We start from the raw sequence: 24,842 nt of genomic DNA, 5'->3' as shown, positions 1-24,842 counted from the left end.
CTGGAACTTTTCATTTGTGTGCAAACTGTTCACCTTGTCGAATGCTACTCAACTCTCCCACATGGCCTGGAGGGTTTCAGTTGTCTGATGTATCAGATGACTGTGAACTTTACTCTGGACATTTCATCTACCAACACTTCCTACTTGTAGGAGAGTAGGGTCTGCAATCCTATGATCACCCAGACTTTTTTGCTTTTGTTTCACTGGTTTACGACTTTCTCGGGCTGTGGGCCTGCCAATCAGACCCACAGCCTAGCTGTTCTCTCGCTAAATTGATGTGTACCTTAGGTGCATTACCCAATTGGAACTGGGCCACCCTGTCAGACCCTGTAACTCAGGGCATCGGTGTACCCAGGGCCTACCAGGGGCTGAAGCATGTATTATGCCACCCCTGGATGGCCACCTAAATCTGACACAACTGGCTGCACGACAGCTGGGGCCACGTGGCGTACTCGCCCGTTGCTGTAGGTGTAGTATCCCTATACCTAACCTTAAAATGGACACCCGAGTTCCTCTCAGTCACTCCTATGGCAGGCCTTGACAGTCCTGAAGGCAGAGTGCATGGAACCGTGTGAATTGGGCTCTGGCACGAGCCGAGCCCGGTTGCAGCTTGCGGAACCAAGACCCAATGGCTGTTCCATGATAACGCGTATCATATCAGTAACTTCGGTATCGCGTTATCAAGACATGTCGAGTAAGGTGTCATACGAATCGGGATGCGGCCCCCTCACCAATTCTGGCGACGAGGTTAGCATTCCGCCCTTCTAGAGGGACACGACATGTATGTAACTGTGAACCCCGGTTAAAGTTAACTGAAGCCTCAGCTCCACAAAATGGACGCTGCCACCACAGACACAAGTCTGACCTCCTGCTGCTGGGAGTCCTTCCAGCGAGGAGAGCTTGGACAAAGGGTTTCCTGTCAAGGGCGGTGTTCGCACCGTCCCAGACAGGGTTTGTGTATTCTGGGTAGGTAGGGCTTTGCAAGAAGGTGACTGCGGAGTGGCACCCCGGTGCTCACTACGCATCTGCCGGCTAGAACCAGGTCCAGGGGCGCGCAGCCCCTGACCTGGGGAAAGTCCAGCAGGGGGAGAGGGGTGTAACTACCCCCTTCCTGGTCCCACCCTTAGGGCAGGACCTAGTCATGTACCCACCCCTTTCTTTAGGATAAAGGCCGGAGCGGGGACCCTTCCAGATTAGATCATCTTTGAATCAAGAATACTTTCTACGAAAGGACTTCGAGACTCTTCTCAAGATTTCTCCCTTGTGGCTAAGGAGTAGTCACCCTGCATCCGCAGGCACCATCTAAGAACTCTGCGGTTTGCTGCAAGTCCTTCCTCAAGGATCCGACGGCCCAGCTCGACGAGAACCGGCTTCCCTGGCACCTCTGACCTCTACCCACGTCGTCAGCTCAGCTGAGATCTGTGGGTGCGATGAGACCTTGAGGGACCGTCCATCATCAAAACCTGCACGCTTTCTTAATCAGCGCGACCATCGAAGCAATTCTCTGGTGAGTGCTCTGGGGTCCGAGAAGCCCCGACCCTGAGTAGCTCCAGCAACGAAGTGCAGTCTCCCAGCATCTCCACGATCTGCGTGGGGCCCTTCTGCTCGCTGCTCAGCACGTTGTCTGGTCACTAGCCGCTGGCTTGTGCCCTTCTTTGACGACATCCGACAACCAACGCTGCTGGTCTGGTTGCTCCAGATCGGCCCTGCTCCCTTTCTCGAGAGGAGCACCCCGGACCCTCCTGGTCCACTCAAGACGCCATTTTAGGCCCACCACGTGGCCCTGAAATCTGCCAAGGCTTGTTGCCCCAATCCTGGGCCCAGCGACGCCGACAGCATCAACCTTCGTGGGACAGCTCGCACCTCCATCCTGGTCGCCGACAACGCCTCCTGGTCCGTGAGACTGCAGAGCCTAGCGTCGCCCACTCACCTAGTCGAGGTGACGGCCATCCGGTGCCTTCCTGGTACCCTCTGACTACTGGCTAGTAGTACGAACTTGGTCCCCTCTGCTTTCAGGTATCAACGATCACTGATCCAGGCTTGGATCTCTACGAACTATTCATCACTGGTCGCCGGCCAGCAACTCCTTTTCTTCCGGCTCCTGGCTCGTCAGCGAAGACCCCCGACGCCTGTAAGACTTGTGCAGCCGCAGCCCTCGTGGCTAGGTAACTTCGGCATTTCGGTGCCTGCATAGCCTCCTTACTCTAGGGTCCCGAGTCCCTCGCTTCCGACTTGCCTTATCGGGTCCGCCCGAGACCACTAAACTTTCCGTGCCCTCGGGCACTTGTTTTGAATTGTGCACTTGCAGTATTTTCTAAGAGCTTTTGTTCTGTGCTTAGTACCCTGTCCTCATAAAGAGTACAGGGCTGTTGTGATTCTAATAAATATACTGTTTATTTTCATAACACTTGTGTGGTGTCCTTTCACTTGGTGTTCAAGGGGTATGTGATGGTATTACAGCTGGCTTAACACGCCCTCTAGAGTTTAGCCCGAAGACTGCTCGTATCCACGCTACTAGGATAGCTGGTCTAGGGTTGACTTACAACCAATCACCATAAGGGTCGTTTGGCCCGATACATAGTGGTCGCTAGAATAGCGAACGCTGCATATCGGGCCAACTTCTCACACTACTCATCTGTGAACTTTAGATTCCAACCCATTGTACAGCACCCACCATCCCGTGCACTTTACTCACACATGCATGCTAATAAACTCACAAATACACAATACTTGCCTCTGTTGTCATTCCAATGTAGCTTTTGTCATGGAGAAGATTATATGCTAAATGACACTGTGCATGCTAACTGCTACAGCAATGTAAACTCCATCATGTGGGTAAGGATGATGTGACACATATGAGGGAGACATTCTACTAGGGCACCACTAGGTCAACACATACACACCATGCCCATCTGACCCATCTCCTGCACTGATGTTGCCAGGAAATACAGTTGGACGCACACACACCACACCTATCCGAAGTCAGTGGTAAGTAACCCACAGGTGCAGTAAGCAAATGCCAGCCAGATGTGTGGAGAAAAACAACCACATCACAAAGTGTAGCAACAGTTTATTACACTTGTGCAACATGTTGACTACTCAACAAATGCAGGGCAAACCCACATGGAAATGGCCACACAGTCACCAAGTCTTGAAGACATGAAGTCCAGGGGTATAGGGCACATCACTTGTAGTGAAACAACTACTTTCACCCTGGAAGTAGAATCTGTGTGTCGGGGGTCAGAGTTGAACAAACTACAGCCAAAGAACCCTGTGAAGGACAGACATGAGACACAGTCAAAAGCACAGAAGACAAAGGTAGAACTGCAATACACATGCCCAAAATCTGTCACAAGATATACACACAAAACCAAGAAAGCTTGTCAACACTGTTGGGGAGTACAGGCAACCTGTAAGGACACATCACTGCATGCATTCAGTCAAATAGCACATAGCCACAGTAAAACAGCAACAGAGCACCACCAACACATATCGGGCAAAGTCAAGACAGTGACATAACATCCCTGTACATTTACATTCAGCTGAAGAAGTTGTTGATGAGATGTGTGCGGACATCACCCTCCTCATCATCATCACTAGCACAGGCCAGGCTCCTCCACAGGTGACGGATGTTGGTCATCGTCCTCCCAGATGAGAGGCAATTTCTCCCGCACTGCCAGGTTGTGTAGCATGCAGCAGACTAGGATGATTTTGCACACCTTTTCAGGGTCATAGGAGAGGGATCCTCCTGTTTTGTCCAGGCATCTGAAGCGGCTTTTCAGGATTCCAAATGTCCGCTCGATCACTCTTCCGGTCCAACCATGTGCCTCATTGTAGCGCATCTCGGCTGGTGTCACAGGGTTCCTGAGTGGTGTCAGCAACCACGGCATGTTGGGATATCCAGAGTCACCTACAGACAGACAATTGCACATTAGATGAGTACAGAGAGAGGGTAGAATACAACATTGCACAACACATACAATGGTAAAACGTCAGCACACACCGACAAGCCAGGCACGTTGGTTCTGCATCTGTGTCATCAGCATCGGATACGACTACTCCTCATTACGTAGGCATCGTGTGCAGATCCAGGGAAATGGACACACACATATTAAATGGTCATATCCGACAGACATACCACCAGAGCATTGATTGAGTGGAAATGTTTCCTGTATGTCTGCTCATGTGCCTGTGGTGGAACCAAAGCCACAGGTGTCCCATCAATGGAGCCAATGACATGTGGCATCCTCCCCAGGGCACAGAAGCCACTCTTGATGTCAGGAAGTTGCCGTGGGTTAGGGAAATAGATGCAGTAGTTCAAATAAAGGAACATTGCCTCCAACACATCTCGTAGCACACGGCTGAACATGGTCTGTGACATCCCACCAGCAGACGCCACAGTGTGTTGAAAGGTACCGGTGGCAAAGAAGTGTAGAGCTGCCATGACCTTCACCTTGGGGGTCAGCGCTGTAGGGTATGTCTGGACAGGTTGCAAATGTGGGTCCAACCACACCACCAATTCCTCAATGAGCGGCCTGGTGAAGCGGTAGCGTCAGACGCAGTCACGTTCCACCATGGCTGCAAGGTCAGGGAACGGTCTATGGACAGCTAGTTCCCTGCAGCACATAGGTGAGCAAAGAAAAATTGTCATTCCCCACACCTCTGTGGCATTCACCATACTCAACACACAAGTACTTGGTGTGTGTGCCGTTGTGTATGGACACATATGTCATCAACGTGCCCATCATCTAACATCTCAGTTCAACATGTGTACACAACAAGTTCAATGTTGTGCCATGGCAAATCACCAGACTGTGTCACATAACCTATATACTGTGGCCACGGATCAAGCACACACCACAGTAACAAGTGAGGACAGATGTGTGCCTGGCATCACAGCTTTCAGAAGGTAGATTCCCATGGACCCTGGATTGACACATGGACACTGACATGACATGGTGTATCATGGACATGCCAATAAACGACAATGACTCCCACAGGTAGTGGCCCCTGTTGTCTCTGCAGGACATGTGAGACACACACACACACAAACTCCATCAATGTTGATGCACACACCACATGGATGTGGAGACTGTCTACCAATGGGCACATGGAATCTCAGATATCTGAAACACAACATGCACACAGACTGTATGTACTGTATGTACATCACAATTGCGGCAAAAGGTCACTCTGTGATGTACATGTCATCCCACCGATGACTCGTGTGGTATGTGACATGACATACACATATGAACACAGGAGATGTGACTATGCCACATGCTCTGAACTGACCAGGTGCACATCACAGTGGTCATGTGCACAACACACAAAGGATTCTGTCCCCATGAACACGTGCATAGCCAGGGAGAGGCTGCCCCCAAGTGCCAACCAACAAATCACATGTTGACCCACACACACACACAGGTAATGCAGCCTTATCTGACTTAGTATACAGTGTGGTAAAAAAGGGGATGGTGATGGACGGAGCATATGAACCAATCAAACACTCACAACCAGTCAAAAGATCTGGGTTTAATCCATCACTGTTCTTTAGCCCACTCTGCCACCCCAGTTCAGACATGGCTATATGCAAATCAGTCTGACCCTGTGCCTCATGTGAACAGTCCAGCCCCAACTGCCAAGCCATGTCTTCCCTGGACCGGAAACAAGCTTCCGAGGACCGGTTTCTGGCATTGCAGCCTTCTTCAGCCCGGCTTGCTTGAATCCAGTGGCACCGTGAGCAAGGGACTCACGTCTGAGCATACCCTGCCACACTTATGGCGGCCAAAAGCGGTACAAAAGGGAGTGGTGATTGACGGAGCATCTGAACCAATCAAACACTCACACCCAGTCAAAAGATCTGGGTTTAATCCATCACCGTTCTTTAGCCCACTCTGCCACCCTAGTTCAGACATGGCTATATGCAAATCAGTCTGACCCTGTGCCTCATGGGAACAGTCCAGCCCGAACTACCATGCCATGTCTTCCCTGGACCGGAAACAAGCTTCCGAGGACCAGTTTCTGGCATTGCAGCCTTCTTCAGCCCAGCTTGATTGAATCCAGTGGCAACATGAGCAAGGGACTCACGTCTGAGCATACTCTGCCACACTTATGGCGGCCAAAAGCGGTACAAAAGGGGTGGTGATGGACGGAGCATCTGAACCAATCAAACACTCACACCCAGTCAAAAGATCTGGGTTTAATCCATCACCGTTCTTTAGCCCACTCTGCCACCCCAGTTCAGACATGGCTATATGCAAATCAGTCTGACCCTGTGCCTCATGGGAACAGTCCAGCCGGAACTGCCCAGCCATGTCTTCCCTGGACCGAAAACAAGCTTCCGAGGACCGGTTTCTGGCATTGCAGCCATCTTCAGCCCGGCTTGCTTGAATCCAGTGGCAACGTGAGCAAGGGACTCACGTCTGAGCATACCCTGCCACACTTATGGCGGCCAAAAGCGGTACAAAAGGGGGTGGTCATGGACTGAGCATCTGAAGCAATCAAACACTCACACCCAGTCAAAAGATCTGGGTTTAATCCATCACCGTTTTTTAGCCCACTCTGCAATCCCAGTTCAGACATGGCTATATGCAAATCAGTCTGGCCCTGTGCCTCATGGGAACAGTCCAGCCCGAACTGCCAAGCCATGTCTTCCCTGGACCGGAAACATGCTTCCGAGGACAGGTTTCTGGCATTGCAGCCTTCTTCAGCCCAGCTTGCTTGAATCCAGTGGCAACGTGAGCAAGGGACTCACGTCTGAGCATACCCTGCCACACTTATGGCAGCCAAAAGCGGTACAAAATGGGGTGGTGATGGACGGAGCATCTGAACCAATCAAACACTTACACCCAGTCAAAAGATCTGGGTTTAATCCATCACCGTTCTTTAGCCCACTCTGCCACCCCATTTCAGACATGGCTATATGCAAATCGCTCTGACCCTGTGCCTCACGGGAACAGTCCAGCCCGAACTGCCAAGTCATGTCTTCCCTGGACCCGAAACAAGCTTCCGAGGACCTGTTTCTGGCATTGCAGCCTTCTTCAGCCCGGCTTGCTTGAATCCAGTGGCAACGTGAGCATCACCACCCCCTTTTGTACCACTTTTGGCCGCTTTTGGCCGCCATAAGTGTGGCAGGGTATGCTCAGACGTGAGCCCCTTGCTCACTTTGCCACTGGATTCAAGCAAGCCGGGCTGTTTTTCAAAATGCGCGCCGTACAGCAGTGGACTGAGCCGTGCACACGGACTGCCTATTGAAGATTATGGGGGCGGGTATGTGTTGTTTTTCACAATGCGTGCCATACAGCAGTGGACCGAGCCGTGCGCAAGTACTGCCTATTGAAGATTATGGAGATGTGTGCGTGTTGTTTTTAAAGTGCGCACCGTGCAGCAGTGGACCGAACCGTGCACACGCACTGCCTATTGACTGTCATGAAGATAGACGCGTATTTTGAACTAAAACTAAACTGATCGTGTGCATCAAATACAGTTGGCTCAATACAACAATGTTGCAAACTCAATGTTGTAATGATTTTTAACATTTGAACGATGCGGAAGGCGTGTAAGAGTCGTGCAGTTAAAGGGATTGGGCAAAATCATAAGATGCAAACACGTTGTACCTATCACTTTGAATGCATGGGACAGAGCGTGCCTCTGAAGCACAGATATAAGGCAGTCTGGTACCCTGAGAGCTCACTTGCCTGCACTACATGCTACAGATCTGCAATTCTCTGCTACCACTGCTGCTGTCTCTGCATCCTCTGGCTACTGCAATGGCACGTACTCTGGAAAGGGCCCCAGCCTTCACAGAGGAGGAGAACCAGGCCCTGCTGGACGGGGTCCTTCCACAGTACACAAGCTGTATGGGAAACCATGGGAGCAGAAGAGTGTGCAGTCCACTGCCTTCCTAATTGTGCATGTTGTCTGACTACCAGTACTAGCAGTGTGTACACCAGTGGCTAGCATGCTCACTGAGTAGTTTTCACCCCCAAAGTGTGTAGTAACATGCACTGAACAGGTACAGTGCAGTCACAGTGCATCTTTTTCTTCCCAGGCAATGTTTCCATGTTGTATTTTCTGGACAACTGTTCATAGCTATAGTTGCACTACCTGTGTCCATCATAGGCCTCTGTGATAGAGATCTGTAAATCAAACTGTGTAATGCACCAATCTGTTGCATGTGTACTTATGGCCTTTTCACTTTGTCATACTTACAAGTTGATGCCCACCAGAAGCAGGAAATCTGGTTGACCATCGCCCGGGCAGTCAGATCTGTGGGGGTCTACAAACGCCGGATGCGCAACTGCCAGAAGAGGTGGCAGGACCTTCGTATCTGGATCGCAAGGGTCCAGCTGAAGCTGTCGCCTCCTCGCAGGAGGGGCGGACACCGGACCATGACCCTCCAAATGCTCCGGATTCTGACGGTGGTCTTCCCTTACCTGGATGGGCAGCTGAAGGCCAGACAGCAGCAAGGAGGGGGTAAGTGCTGTCCTTGTCAGGGAACTATGTCTCACATGCTCTTTGCACTCCTTTAGCCTGGTTACACTTCCACAGTACGTCTGTCTTGTAGTCCAGGACTCATGTCCCTCACTTCTGTCATGCCCCATCCTCATCTCATTCACAGGTGTAGCCCAAATAGTCTGTGACTAAGGTCACTTGGGTACTGCGTACTTTTAGTTACCTGAGGTAGAATTTTGGGCCAGCATCCGTTACAGCAACTTTGTTGTTGTCTTAATGGGTGGTACAATTGCTCACACAATGCCTGTAATCTGACATGTACTCAGTGTGTGCCTTTGACACGTGTTCCTAATGCTGCTTTGACTCACCACATGTGTGAGGTATTTGCCACACACCCATGATGCAAGAGAGACCAATGTTGGAGCCTCTGACGGTTGTACATCATGTGTGTAACACATGCATAGCCACCTGCCTAGTGTTCAGGGTAATACCATGTTGCACATGCACAAGGACAGTAATGCCTACTCCTGCCAGCGAATGCTCTATGTTCTCCCACTCCCATGTGTCAGCTTACATATTGGGCATTGTGAAAAGTGCCTTCATGTGTCGGGCTCTGTGTTATTGTGTTGTGGCCTCGCTAAGTGGACTGCTGGAGGGGTTTTAACAGTTTGAGGTGGGCAGCCATCTGAGATGGGTCTATAGGTTCGGCATATTGTTTCATACATAAGTGTATGCAACATTGCGGTGCAGGCTGTTTTTGTTGAGTCTCATCAGACTGTGAAGTGCACATGTGTAAGGATTCTTGTTTTCAGTCACTGTAAAGTCTCATTTCTTTAATGTGTGATAATCTGAGTCCTCATGATGTGGGTGGCAGAGGGTGAACATGTGCACTTGTCATCTACAGAGCTTGTATTCCACAAAGACCTTTCATTGTTCCAAAGTGCTGACAGACGCTTTGCTCCCTGCTGCCTGATTGCCCTGATTGAGCGCCTCGAAGTGCACGCAGCGCCTGGTATCGTTCACATTGATTTTTTGCCTGCTGCCTGCTTGCCCTGATAGAGCGTATTTAGCGCCTGATATCGTTTGCTTGCCTTTCATAATTTCTGTACATTGGCCTTGCATTGCGGGGAAGGTAAAAAGTGCCTGCACAGTGTTTAAATTATTTCTGTACCTTATCTCGCACTCCGGCTGTGCCCCAGTTTCGTTTCAGGTACCGGGCTGTCATTTTGTGGAGTGTTTGTTTACCTCTGTGAGCCCGTGTCTCCTCCCAGCTCCCGCCTCCCAGCTGCCCCTCCCACGCTCCGCCCCCCTCCACTCTCCATTTAAGGCAGATGCACCAACGTGCAGCGTCCACGCGCTACGGCCGCGCCGAAGGTGCGCCAAAGGTAAGCCCGTTTACGCCCGTCCGCGCCTGGACCGCGCCCAGCGCCAGACCCCCTGGCCCCCACGTCTCCCTATCCTCTAGAGTCACTTATGATGCCGCTACTCTCCTCGCCCTCAACCCCGGACGTGCACCACAATGCTGCGAAGCTACCCCAGGAGGTACCCACGGCCCTTTTGTCTGCCTCTCCTGCAAGTTCAACTGCCTCAGGACCCTCACCAAACCCACTTCCTCCTCTCACAGCTCCGAACCCAACCGCCTGAACTGCATCCTACTAAACACCCGCTCGGTCCACAGACATGCAACAGAACTCTGGGACATAGTCGACACTGCGTCACCTGACATCGCCTTCCTCACTGAAACATGGATGAACGCTTCCTCTGCTCCCGACATCGCCATCGCCATACCGGACGCTTACAAGATTATTCGAAAAGACCGCACCAATCAAACTGGTGGAGGCATCGCCATCGTCCACAGAAATACCATCAAAATCACAACCAGCTCCGAGTACAATCTTGCAAACGCCGAACATCTCCACTTTCAGATCCACACCGACCCCAGAACCACCCTTAGAGGCACCCTCATCTACAGGCCCCCAGGTACCCGCACTCAATTCAGCGATGACATCACTGACTTCATCAGCCCACATGCCCTCGCCTCCGAGAACTACATTCTTCTAGGAGACCTCAACTACCACCTTGAAAACACACTCGACAGCAACACCACCACCCTTCTGGACAACCTGGCCAATCTCGGACTCAAACAACTTGTTGACACCCCCACTCACACAGCCGGACACACACTCAACCCTATCTTCACCTCCAGCAAGCACATCTCCTTCGATCGCACTACAGCTCTCCACTGGACTGATCACAGCTGTGTTCACTTCAGCTACATAACCACCCTGACCCACAACCGTCCACAACCCATTCCCCGAAGAAACTGGAACAAAATCACCACTGACCAACTCCTCACATCACTCAACCAAAACCCTCCCACCCTAGCAACGGACCCAAACCAAGCGGCCACCAACCTCAGGCAATGGATTACCCACAGTGCGGACGGATTAGCTCCCGTGAAAAAGCCCCAGCTGAAATCAGCCAACAAAAAGGCTCCCTGGTTCAATGATGAACTTAAAAAATCCAAGAAGCTATGCCGCACCATGGAGAAGAATTGGAGAAAAAACCCAACCTCAGACAACATGGCCTCCCTCAAGACAGCCACCCGCAAACACCACCAACTGATTCGATCCGCCAAGAAATCGGCATTCAAGGATCGTCTCGACAACAATTATCACAACAGCAAGGAACTCTTCAATATCGTCAAAGAACTCACTAACCCCACCGCAGCATCCAACGACATCACTCCCTCCCAAGACCTATGCGATGCGCTATCCTCCTTCTTCTACAACAAAATTGCCGACATCCACAACAGCTTCAAGAATACTCCCAGTGATCAACCCGCCCCACCCCTTCAGATCCCACTCCTCCAACCAACAACCTCAGCGCCTGGAAACCAATCACCACTGAAGACACCATTCACCTCATGAACTCAATCCACTCTGGCTCGCCCTCTGACCCCTGTCCCCACCACAACTTCAACAAAGCTAACTCCATCATCGCACCCCAACTCCGCGATGTCATCAATTGCTCTTTTAACTCTGCCACCTTTCCAAAAATCTGGAAACACGCCGAACTCAGCGCCCTTCTGAAAAAACCCACAGCAGATCCCTCAGAACTGAAAAACTACCGACCCATATCCGTCCTCCCTTTCCCGGCCAAAGTCATCGAGAAAGCCGTCAACAGCCAACTCGCCGCCTTCCTTGAATCCAACAACTCCCTTGATCAATCTCAATCCGGATTTCGGGCCAAACACAGCACCGAAACCGCCCTCATTGCAGCGACCGACGACATCCGAACACTCCTGGACAACGGAGAAACAGTGGCCCTCATCCTACTCGACCTATCCGCCGCTTTCGACACAGTCTGCCACAGCACCCTTATACAACGCCTCAGCAACATCGGCATACAAGGAAAAGCCTTGGACTGGATCATCTCGTTCCTAGCTGGGAGAACTCAGAGAGTCCGACTTCCCCCATTCTACTCAGAGGCCACCGAAGTCATCTGCGGCGTACCTCAAGGATCCTCACTCAGTCCCACCCTCTTCAACGTCTACATGAGTCCTCTCGCCTCTATCGCGCGTCATCACAACCTCAACATCATCTCTTACGCCGACGACACCCAGCTAATCCTCTCCCTCACCAAAGACCCCAACACCGCCAAAACCAATCTTCACGAAGGCATGAAAGAAGTAGCCGAATGGATGAAACAGAGCCGCCTAAAACTCAACTCAGACAAAACGGAGGTGCTCATCCTAGGATCCTCCCCCTCAGCCTGGGAGGACTCCTGGTGGCCTTCCGCTCTGGGCACAGCACCCACAGACCATGCACGTAACCTTGGCTTCATTCTAGACTCCTCTCTCTCAATGTCCAGACAAGTCAACGCCGTCTCATCCTCCTGCTTCAACGTCCTTCGCATTCTCAAAAAGATCTTCCGCTGGATCCCCCTCGAGACAAGAAAGACTGTCACCCATGCACTGGTCACGAGTCGACTAGATTACGGCAACACACTCTACGCCGGAATTACAACAAAATTACAGAAAAAACTCCAGCGCATCCAAAACGCGTCAGCGAGACTCATATTAGACATCCCGCGTCTAGAGCACATCACCGTACAGCTAAAAGACCTCCACTGGCTTCCCGTCAACAAAAGAATTACTTTCCGCCTTCTCACCCACGCACACAAGGCCCTTTATAATCTAGGACCCGAATGCCTCAACAATCGACTGTCCTTCTACAATCCCACCCGCCAACTAAGATCATCCAATCAAGCCCTCGCCGCAGTCCCGCGCATCCAAAAACGCACCATGGGTGGCAGATCCTTCTCCTTCCTAGCTGCCAAGACCTGGAACTCACTCCCCACCCAGCTCCGCCTTAATCAGAACCACATTTCCTTCAGAAAAGAACTGAAAACCTGGCTTTTCGACAAATAACGTACCCCTCCCTCTAGCGCCTTGAGACACTCTGGGTGAGCAGCGCGCTATACAAATTCCTGAACTTGAACTTGAACCAGACAGGCCTGTGCCATGGCATTCAACTTGCAAACGTCTGATCCGGCAGTAGTGTCAGCTGTCCTGCATGTACCCAATTGTCGCATTGACTATCAGGACATGAGAACATCATTGTGTCTGGTGATGGAAGCATATCCCGCATATCGACAGACTCTGCCCATCCCTTTTCCTGACACATGTACTGAGTCATTGGCAGGGGATGGCATGTGTGTGGAGTGACACACTTCAATGTGTTATCTTGGATGTCCAACAACTGTCTATGTGGTGCATATGTGCACAAATGATTGGTGGCATAAAACATGCGCCAGATTGATGTCTCCATGGATAGGAGTTAAATAAGGGGAGTATTTGAGTGGCAGACCGTCCAGTGTCTTGTTCACATAGGTGTTTGCACCATTGGCAAATGATGTGAAGACTTGCTCCGAGATGTGCTCTACTTACTGCGGTGTGTCAGGTCAATACAGTTGAGTGATAGGGATCTGTTTCTCCTGCTTACTTACAGATACATCTAAAGCCACGGGGGGAGACAGCTCCACGGACCAGGAGGAGCAGCAGAGCCATACTGGGCCATCCGCCGAGGATTCGGAGGAGCACAGTGGCACGGAGGGTGAGGGGAGCCACTACAATGAGACCTCAGAGCCATCCACCTCAGCTGAGGAACACAGCTCATCGGATGATGAATCCCTTGTGAAGGCGGTGCCAGCAGTCAGCAGACACCATCAAGCAGATCTGTCCCCGCCACTATCACCACCCTCCCATCTGCTCCAATGCCAGAGGTCCGTGGAGGGTCCCATGTCAGGGACCAAGTCTCCCCTGCTGCCCTGAGTGTGGAGTCTGTGGACTTGCTTAAACAGATCCATGTAGAGCAGACATCTATGCTGAGTGTCCTCCATGCACACACCAGTCTGTTGACACAACTGGTGTCGTTCATGGAGGGGATCTCTTCTAGCATGTCTGCCCTACAGCGGGCCAACCAGTCCATGGACTCCTCACTGACGGCAGCAGTGTCCCTCCTACAACAGTCCCTCACCCCTCCTACCTCTGCCACATCCTCAATCCCCACTACCCTACCTGCCACAAGCACACACACCCCAGCATAAACACGCACCACCACAGGCACCACACAGACACGCAAGCCACAATTAAAACGTACACGCAAGCACAGTCAGGGGACTGATACCTCACTCACAGGGGATGGGGAGCAGACACACACACAGGCTTCCACAAGCACTCCTCAGTCCTCAGATACCTCTCCCTCCAAAACCCCTTCCCTTGCCTCACCTGCAACCCTCACCTCCAAGCAGCTCTTTCTCTTTGACCTTGGCCTCTTCCCCGCTGGCCATCAGATAAGACTCACAAGGGGAAGAAACAGTCAGCAAGCACAGAGAGGACTGCCCTTCACACCCGGACCCCCTCCACCAGGCCCAGGCAGACTAAGACCCCCACTCCCTAGTCCACCCATAGCAGGAGGAGCAAGACCCCACCACCACCACGTAGCTCCACCACACAGTCTCCATACTCCAGCCCACCACTCCACAGGTTCCCCCGCCATACCCTGCCCCAGGTTCCCACACAAACACATACCGCAATCCCAAAATCAGCTGCCCCTCCCCCCCAGCACATGCACATTCACACCCACCCCAGACGCTCAGCCTGTTTGTGCCACTGGTGTGGAGACCGTACCCCCCCTCTGTCCTACCCAGCTCATCGGTGCCCCCTTCCACTACAGTGGAGGCCGCAACAACCCCGTCTGACCAGCCCACTGCAGTGGGGTCAGCACCCACCACATCTGAGTCATGCCCTAGAGTGATGCCTGCGTCGACCACACCTGACTTGTGCCCGGCAGTGGTTACTGGGCCCACTGTGTCAGACACCTCCACTGCAGTTGCCAGTGAGCCCCCTGCTCCCACCACCCCTACCCTGACTTATTCTGCTATCCCCTGAACCTTTTCCCTGCAGTGCCTGGCCTGCCCCTATGTGTGCCCCTCCAAGGGGAGATTTCCCCTGGCCGTTGCAGTGCAGGCAAGCAATGTGTGGCAACTTGTCCCATGTCCCCCTGTTTGGACTTTACTAATGGACTGGCCATTGGCCTTTGTGTTTTCAGGACTGCACGTTTGTTTTCCTGAATTGCTGATTAAAGTTTATTTTTGTCATCTTGTGGTTTTCCTTTTGATATACATGATGTTGATGACGAGTATCACGTACTTGCAGTAGTAATAGTGTTTTTCAGAAGAAGAAACTGACGTGTTGATGTAATGTACTCCGTGTGTTCTGTGTGATTTGCGTTTTATTCTGGTTCGTATCCATGTCATCCTATGTAACAATCTGAGGGGGATCCAGTGGACATGCAGGTGTGCGCATCAATGGTATAGTAGTTGTCGTGATCCGACAGACAGGCGACAGATAGGACAACAGGACAGGAGGACGTTAGGACCCTGTGGGTCATGAGGGAGGTGACCAGGTCACTGGACACCACATCCGGTTAGGGGACAGGAAAGGGCATTCAGAACTAGGACGGGCTAGAGGACAGATGTGCAGATGACCGCTCCTGTACATGCAATAAAGAGGATTGTACTCACCAACCTTTGTCCAGTGTTTGATGTGTCCACTGCCACCTACAAGAACACGACAACTGGCGACGAGAGGCGGGATCACCCATCTGCATGCCCGTGGATTCAAGGAGCGTTGGGAGTGCACCGAAAAGACGAGGAGAAGTTATAAAAAGGACGAGCATTCACGGAGACAAAGAAGCGCAGCGACGCGGGAGCCCACCCCGACCACTGCAAAAAAAGAAAACACAATTGCCCCGGTAAGCGCCGCGTAAAGAAGCGTGAAGTTTAAAGGACCTGGCACGAGCTCTCGCGAGAGTCTCGGCGGCCATTTTAGAGTCAGGCGCGAGGGCCAATCAGCAAGCGGGAAAGCACCGGTGGCCATTTTAGAGTCAGGAAACAATTGGATTGGCTGCAAAGTCTCGCGAGACTATCGGCGGCCATCTTGGAGTAAGGCAAATAAGCCAATAGGAAGCCAGGACGACTCGGCGGCCATTTTAAAGTCAGAAAAAGATCGTGAGCAATGGAAAAGTGCCGAATTTGAAAAAGAAAGAAGAAACAAAGCACAGGCAAAGCTAAAAAAAAGACAGTAAATAAAGGCTGGACAGAAATCAAAAAGAGAAAAAGAAAATACTAATAGAAAGACAAGAAATAATAAAAGAAAGAAAAGAAAGAGTGAAAGAATAAAGAGAAAAAGACAAAGCAAAAGAAGATAAAGAAAAAGGAAGAAAGGAAAGAGAAAAGAGACGATACAAAAAAAAAAGAAAGAAAAGAAGAAAAGACAAAGAGCAAAGGAAACATAGAATAACGCACAAAGGAGCGAAAGAACAGAAAGAGGAAAGAACAGATAAGGCAAGAAGGCAAGGATGGCAGACCCAAAGCCCAGCGCACAATACAGGAGGCCACTGCCGTTCAACTTATCGGAGCCACAAACAGGAATAAGGTGCGAGAAGTGGATCAGGCGGTTCGAAAGATACATGGAATCTACAGACATAACCGAAGGAAAGAGACTAGGGTTACTGCTGAACTTAGCAGGGGATGACATCGAAGAACTTCTAGTGACACTGAACCGAAGAAACCAAGACATATGAGACATTAAAGAAATGCCTAACGGCCAAATTTGACCCACAAAGGAACATTGACTTTGAACGATATACATTCACTATTGCGTGTCAACAAGTGGATGAGACGCTGGATGACTTTGCGACAAGGCTGAGAAAATTAGTGACACATTGTGAGTTCGACAAGTTTGACAACGAACAAGCAATAAGGCTACGGATCATTGAAGGCTGTCGCGACACAGGATTCAGGGAAAGGATCCTCAAAGAACCGATCTCATTGGAGAACATCCTGTCTCTGGCAAGAGCAGAGGCGAGAGCAACGGCACATGCCAAGGAAATTGAAAGAGGGAAGAACGTTGAAATAGAAAACGCACACTACGTGACGAACAAATATCGCACAGGCCGGTGGAGGAACGACCAGAGAGAACAAACAGGGAGGAGACAACATGAAGAAACATGCTACAAGTGTGGGATGGAATTTCCACACCAAGGTCCGTGCCCAGCTTTTGGCCAGACGTGCAAAAGATGTAACGGGAGAAATCACTACGCCAGTATGTGCCAAGGCGGACAATTCAGAGATGACAGGAGAACAACTGGAAGACAACAAGAGTCGACTACAGGACACGTCAGATATGTCGACAGAGAAAGAAGAAGTTCATCGCGAGGATCAGGAGAAGATGAGGAAGAAGAGAAAGTGGAACGACTATACCACATGTCGGAGGTTCACATAGAACTGAGTGGGGAAGACAGAAAAGGAGAGACAACAACTCGTACAGGCAGAAGCACCCAGGAAAAGACGGACTTGGCAAAGATAGAAGTAGGAGAACATGAAGCGGAGTTCGTACTGGACAGTGGTGCAACATGCAATGTCATGTGTGCATCAGAATACGAGAAAATGGAATCAAAGCCGACACCGAGAGCTTCCAAGGTGAAGATCTTCACCTGGGGGTCAAAGAAAGAGATAACAAACTTGGGAAAGTTCACAAGGGAACTGAAATATAAAGACAAAAAGAACAAAGAAGACATACATGTGCTGAAAGGCGACGTTCCAGGACCATGCCTGCTAAGCAACAACACCGCCCAAACAATGGGTCTCATAACTATGACATATGACAAAAAAGAAAATGAACAACGCACCGAAGGCAAGCAAAGAGAAGAAGCAGGGACCAGAGAAAGAGGAAGGGCATGAAAAAGAATGACTGAAAGATCACACAAAACAAAGGGCGGCATAGAAAGAGTGGAGCCAACAGAGATAGCGCCAGCTGGCCCAGGATATCGGACGCGCGACAAGGAGCTAGAAGTGGAAAGATGGAGGCTGGCACGCAGAGAGCAGAAGGAGGACAACGAACAAACAAAAGAAAAAGACGATGGCGGAGAACAGCGACCAAAAAAGAATGCAAGGAGACAGAGAGACTAAGCGATAAAACATAGGAGTTAGAAAGTAGAGAGACGAGTCAATCACGACACCTGGACTCTCTCTCTCTCTCTCTCTCTCTCTCTCTCTCTCTCTCTCTCTCTCCCCCTCTCTCACCACAACAATGAGTCAATGCGGTAAAGGGTGATGGGGAAGAATTGATCAATAGAACTGTACCACGAACATTTGTTTGCAACAAAGGCGGAGATGTCGTGACCCGACAGATAGGGCAACAGGACAGGAGGACGTTAGGACCCTGTGGGTCATGAGGGAGGTGACCAGGTCACCGGACACCACATCCGGTTAGGGGACAGGAAAGGGCATTCAGAACTAGGACGGACTAGAGGACAGATGTGCAGATGACCGCTCCTGTACATGCAATAAAGAGGATTGTACTCACCAACCTTTGTCCAGTGTTTGATGTGTCCATTGCCACCCACAAGAACACGACAGTAGTCAACTGTGTCATCAGTGCAACTTGCCGTACATGTGTGCTGAGTATGTGCATGTGACATAATAGCCACTCCCGTTCACAAGCTGATGTGACCAGAGCCTTCATTGTGGTGTTATTGTTGGCTCACTGACCACGTTTTATGCTGACATGACCGAGCCCTACAGAGACAACATTTGGCACAGTTGACATTCCACTGGATTATAGTCACCTAATGGGAGTGTGCCATTCCGTGGCATTGTCTGAGCCCATGGTGTGTGTTGTGTGAGCATGTGTGTGTGTGTGTTCACTTCCATTTTCCTACACAGCCTGTGTTCCCATTATATGTCCCAGTTTGTGGTGCTTGATGAGTTGTCCATTGTTAATTTAACATCTCCGCCCCGGGTTGTCTTAGATGTGGGTGCATGGCAAACTGCTGATCATCAGGGTTAATCACTCTGCGTTTTTGTTGAGATGTCCTGGGATGTGGGCAAACACATGTGGGACACATTCAGGGGTCTACAAGTCCCTTTTGTGGTACTTCCATCTGGGTGTTGTGGCAATGTGCTATCTTTCAGTCATTGTGACACGTATCTGTGTGTGTGACTGCTCTCACTCGTCCGGTTCAGTGATGCAATGTTGTGAGGTGTCAGCATGTTTTCATCATGGGTCTCCTTGTGTTATTGATTGGTGTGGGACTGTGTCTGGAATTTCAGGTATTTTGGTACATTTCAGGTAATGTCCATGTACCTGTGTGCATAAGTGACCGTGCTACACAGTATGTGCCACATCTCCATTTCTCATCACTGAGGAATTAGCATGCATGATAGTGTCAGCAAATTGTGGGTTTCATGAGGGAAGTGCTGTGGTGGTTGTGTCTCTTGGTGTGTTGGTTGCTGTTCCGCCCAGCTTGTGTCACAGTATTCTTACATATCCGACTCATCTTAGAATGCATGATTGACCACAAAGGGGTGCCCAGGTGATGTTTACTTGTTCATGGCACTATATGGGGATCTGTGTCATTGGAGTCCAGCCCCCTCATCAATCAATCAAGACATTTGTAGAGCGCACTACTTACCCGGAGGGTCTCAAGGCGCTTGGGGGGGGGGGGCTGCTACTGCTCGAACAGCCAGGTCTTGAGCTTCTTCCTGAAGGAGAGGTGGTCTTGGGTCAGGCGCAGGTCGGGAGGGAGGGAGTTCCAGGTCTTGGCGGCCAGGTAGGAGAAGGACCTTCCTCCTGTTGTCGTTCTTCGGATGCGGGGGACGGCGCCGAGGGCGTGACTGGCTGATCGGAGATGGCGCTTGGGAGCGTAGAAGCTGATGCGGTTGTTGAGGTAGCTCGGGCCTTGATCGTGTAGGGCTTTGTGTGCGTGGGTGAGGAGACGGAAGGTGATTCTTTTGTTGACGGGTAGCCAATGCAGGTCTCTCAGATGTCCGGAGATGTGGCTGTGTCGTGGGATGTCGAGGATGAGTCTGGCTGAGGTGTTCTGGATCCGCTGGAGTCTCTTCTGGAGCTTGGCGGTGGTTCCGGCGTAGAGGGCGTTGCCGTAGTCCAGTCGGCTGGTGATGAGGGCCTGGGTGACCGTCTTCCTGGTCTCGGTGGGGATCCACTGGAAGATCTTCCGTAGCATGCGCAGGATGTTGAAGCACGACGAGGAGACGGCGTTGACTTGTCTGGTCATGGCGAGGGAGGAGTCCAGGATGAAGCCCAGGTTGCGTGCGTGGTCTGTCGGTTTGGGTGCGGTGCCCAGGGCGGGGGGCCACCAGGAGTCGTCCCAGGCGGAGGGCGAGGAGCCCAGGATGGGGACTTCCGTCTTGTCTGAGTTCAGTTTCAGGCAGCTGGTCATCATCCACTCGGCTACGTTTTTCATCCCTTCGTGAAGGTTGGCTCTGGCGGCGGCGGGGTCGTTGGTCAGGGAGAGGATCAGCTGGGTGTCGTCACCGTAGGAGATGATGTTGAGGTTGTGTTGGCGTGCGATGGCCGCGAGGGGGCTCATGTAGACGTTGAAGAGGGTGGGGCTCAGCGAGGATCCTTGAGGGACGCCGCAGATGACTTCGGTGGCCTCTGACTTGTACGGTGGTAGCCGGACTCTCTGTGTTCTTCCGTCGAGGAAGGAGATGATCCATTCCAGTGCCTTCTCCTGGATTCCGACGTTGCTGAGGCGCTGCACTAGGGTGCGGTGGCAGACAGTGTCGAATGCCGCGGAGAGGTCTAGGAGGATGAGGGCCGCTGTTTCCCCGTTGTCCATCAGGGCTCGGATGTCATCGGTGGCAGCGATGAGGGCGGTCTCGGTACTGTGGTTGGCTCAGAAGCCAGACTGTGAGCGGTCGAGGGATCCATTCGTCTCGAGGAAGGCGGCCAGCTGTTTGTTGACGGTCTTCTCGATGACTTTGGCTGGAAACGGGAGGAGCGAGGTGGGGCGGTAATTCTTGAGTTCGGTGGGGTCCGCTGTAGGTTTCTTGAGTAGGGCGCTGAGTTCGGCGTGCTTCCAGCTCTCCGGGAAGGTGGCGGTGTCGAAGGAGGTGTTGATGATGTCCCGCAGGTGGGGTGCGATGACAGCGTCGGCCTTGTTGAAGACGTGGTGAGGGCAGGGGTCGGTTGGAGATCCGGAGTGGATGTAGTTCATCATGCGGACGGTGTCTTCGGTGCTGATCGGAGTCCAGGCGCGGAGGGTGGTGGTGGGGGGCGGTGGTTCGGTCGTGGCGTGCGTCGGTTGAGTGCTGAAGCTGTTGTGTATGTCCGCGATCTTGTTGTGGAAGTAGGAGGCGAGGGAGTTGCAGAGGTCTTGCGATGGGGTGATGTCGTTGTTTCCGGCGTTGGGGTTGGAGAGCTCTTTCACGATGTTGAAGAGTTCCTTGCAGTTGTGTGCGTTGTTGTCCAGCCGGTCCTTGAATGCAGTTTTCTTGGTGGCGCGGATCAGTTGGTGGTGCTTCCGGGTGGCAAGCTTGAGGGTGGTCATGTTGTCCGGTGTTGGTTCCCTTCTCCAGGCTTTCTCGAGGGCTCGGCAGTTCTTCTTGGAGCTCATGAGTTCGTCGGTGAACCATGGGCCTTCTTGCTGCTGGGTCTGCTGGGCGGGGTCCTCAGTGGGGCGAGTTCGTCCGCGCAGTTGCTGATCCACTTCGAGAGGTTGTCGGCGGCCTGGCTGGGGTTCGCTGAGCTGGCGGGAGGGTGCTGGCTCAGGGAAGCGGCGAGCTGGTCGGCTGTGATCTGTACTATCCTGTGGGTAGTTGCGCACACACACGTGGTTTTTGATATGCAGTGTGTGTGTGGAGCTGCCTGGCTGTATTTGTGCATACGCAGCACTGAATTGGTATGTGTTTTGTGTGCTATTGGGTGTATGTTGTTTGTAAGTTCTTCCCTACTGTCCATGGGACTCTTGCCTCATCAGTGTGCACATTCCTCCTGTTTGATATGTCCCATTGCTGCCATGGTGTGGGAGTTTGTCCTATTGTACACATTGTGAGCCCCCATGTGCAATGCTTTGGTGCAAATGGAAGATGGTGTTTGTTGCAGTGCAACCTTTGCCTGACCACTGCTGTGTCAGTATGGGACACAACTACTACTTTGCCACACACATGATTGTGGTATTGGTACCAGTATTCATTTAGGATGTTTGCCTGTTGCATCATTCACATTGCAACACTTGCCTTTTGCTCACTGTGATGATGGGGGGCTTAGACCCCATTACCACAGTAATCTTGGACTGCTGTAGTTTTGAAACCCACACTTACCTTTTGCTCACTGTGATTATGGGGGGCTTAGACCCCATTAACACAGTGTGCATGTTATGTTTGAATTGTGAATCCCACAGCCAACGTTTGACTCACACATGTGATGTGATTCACATTGTATGTGCCCTGTCAGATGCAATGTCGTGGGCATTTTGACACAAGTAATAGACTTATGGCATGATGGGGGTGATGTTTTATTTTAAACTGTGGGAGGAGGGTGGTAGTGTTAAGCATTACACAACTTGTGTGTGGGGACTGCTAGTAGTGGTAGGCAACCAACCCCCTATGATTTGGGGGCGGTGGTAGGCATCCAGCTCCCTACGGGGTGGACAATGCTGGTAGTGATAGGCATCCACCCACCATGGGATGCACAATGCTGGTAGTGATAGGCATCCAGCCCCCTATGGGGTGGACAATGCTGGTAGTGGTAGGCATCCAGTCCCCTATGGGGTGGACAATGCTGGTAGATGCGCATCTAGCCCCCTATGGGGTGGACAATGCTGGTAGTGATAGGCATCCACCCACCATGGGGTGGACAATGCTGTTAGTGGTAGGCATCCAGCCCCCTATGGTGTGGACAATGCTGGTAGTGATAGGTATCCAGCCCCCTATGATTGGGGGTGGTGGTAGGCATCCAGCCCCCTATGCTGTACGCTCTGACAGAGGGGACGGGGCCCGGTGAGTACGCTGGGGGGGATTTACATCCTCCGGTATTGGGTTGTAGCAGTTAGCCCATCTTTGTTGGGATGTGGCGGTTTTGGCTCCCCTATGGGTGGCAGCAGGTTGCCCCCTGTTTTAGGGTGTGGCGGTTTTGCTCCCCAGATTGGGACACAGTGTTTGTGCCTGTTAGGTATCGTGATATGGGTGGCCAGGTAGGCTGTCGGATTCTGTTTTTTACTGTGTGTTTTTCGATAATAGGTTTGTTTGTTCTCATTGTGAGAAGGTGGCCTGATATGCAGTGCTCACTATTCTAGTGAACACTATGTATCAGTCCAGCAACCCTTATTGATGATTGGTTGTAAGTCAACCTTATAGACCAGCTATCCTAGTAGCGTGGATACGAGCAGTCTAAGGCTAAAGACTCGAGAGGGCGTGTTAAGCCAGCTGTTATACCACACATATACCCCTTGAACACCAAGTGAAAGGACACCACACAAGTGTTATGAAAATAAACAGTGTATTTATTAAAATCACAACAGCCCTGTATTCTTTATGAGGACAGGGTACTAAGCACAAAACAAAACTCTTACGAAAATACTTAAGTTAGCACAGTATATACAAATGCCCGAGGGGCATGGAAAACCATATACTCTGAAAGTGGAATGCGAAATTACTAGCAGGTAAGTACAGTACTAATAGGCTTTGGAATCGCTAGGACTTGACTATAGAATCTTCAGATTACTTCTAGGCGACCCAGGGGACTCGGGTGCAGAGTGTGCACTCTCACGCGTGATGCGGTACAAAGTCTATGGTAGCTAGATTTCACAAAGTTAGTGTTCTCGGGCGAACCCGACCTGGTAGGAGGAAAACGAAAGTGGATTCTGACCCTTGGATAGTGAGGCTATGCTGGGGCACCGAAATGCCGAAGTTACCTAGCCCAGGGGCTGCAGCTGCATAGGTCTCAAAAGACATCGGGAATCCTCGTAGACGGACCAGGAGCCTGGAAGAAAGATGCTGGCAGGCGACCAGTGAAGAGAGTTCGAAGTGATCCAAGCCTGGATCTTCAAGAGAGATGACACCTGAAAGCAGAGGGGACCAAGTTCGAGACTACTAGCCAGTAGTCAGGGGGCACCAGGAGGGCACCGGATGGTAGTCACCTCGACTAGGTGAGTGTGTGACGCTGTGCTCTGCAGATCTCACGGACCAGGAGGCGTTGTCGGCGACCAGGATGGAGGAGCGAGCTGTCCCACGATGGATGAAGCTGTCGGCGTCGCTGGACCCAGGATTGGGCAACAAAGCCTTGGCAAATTCAAGCCCACGCGGTGGACTCAAAATGGCGTCTGGAGTGGACCAGGAGGGTCCGGGGTGCTTCTCTGTTGCAAGGAAGCAAGGGCCAGTCTGGAGCAACCAGACCAGCAGCAGTGATGTCGTCGGGCGTTGTGAAGAAGGCCACAAGCCAGCCGGCTAGTAGCCACACAGCGCGGTGAGCAGGCAAAAGCAGAAGGGCCCCACGCAGATCGTGGAGATGCTGGAGGGCTGATCTTCGGTGCTGGAGCTGCTCAGGGTTGGGGCTTCTCGGACCTCAAAGCACTCACCAGTGGAGCACACGGTGGGCTTGTTGCAAAGAAGTTGTGCAGTCTTGGCGATCGTCGGTCCCTCGAGGTCTCGTCGCACTCACGGTTCTCAGCCTGGCTGTAGAGGTGAGTAGAGGTCAGAGGTGCCAGGGAAGCCGGGTCTCGTCGAGCTGGGCAGTCGGATTCCGGAGGAAGGACTTGCAGCAGACCGCAGTGTTCTTAGGATGGTGCCTGCGGATGCAGGGTGACTACTCCTTAGCCACAAGGGAGAATCTTGAAGAAGAAATCTTGATGTCCTTTCGTAGAAAGTCGTGTCTTGATTCCAAAGATGATCTAATTTGAACAGGGGGCCCGCTCCTATCTTTATACTAAAAAAGGGGGCTGACCCGGTGACTAGGTCCTGCCTATGGGTGGGACTAGGAGGGGGGTGGTTACACCCCTCTCCCATGCCGGACT

Source organism: Lissotriton vulgaris, chromosome 5, assembly GCF_964263255.1.
Source record: "Lissotriton vulgaris chromosome 5, aLisVul1.2, whole genome shotgun sequence".
NCBI classification, from domain to species: domain Eukaryota; kingdom Metazoa; phylum Chordata; class Amphibia; order Caudata; family Salamandridae; genus Lissotriton; species Lissotriton vulgaris.
The sequence above is the reverse complement of the archived record's forward strand: the minus strand, read 5'-3'. Positions refer to the sequence as shown.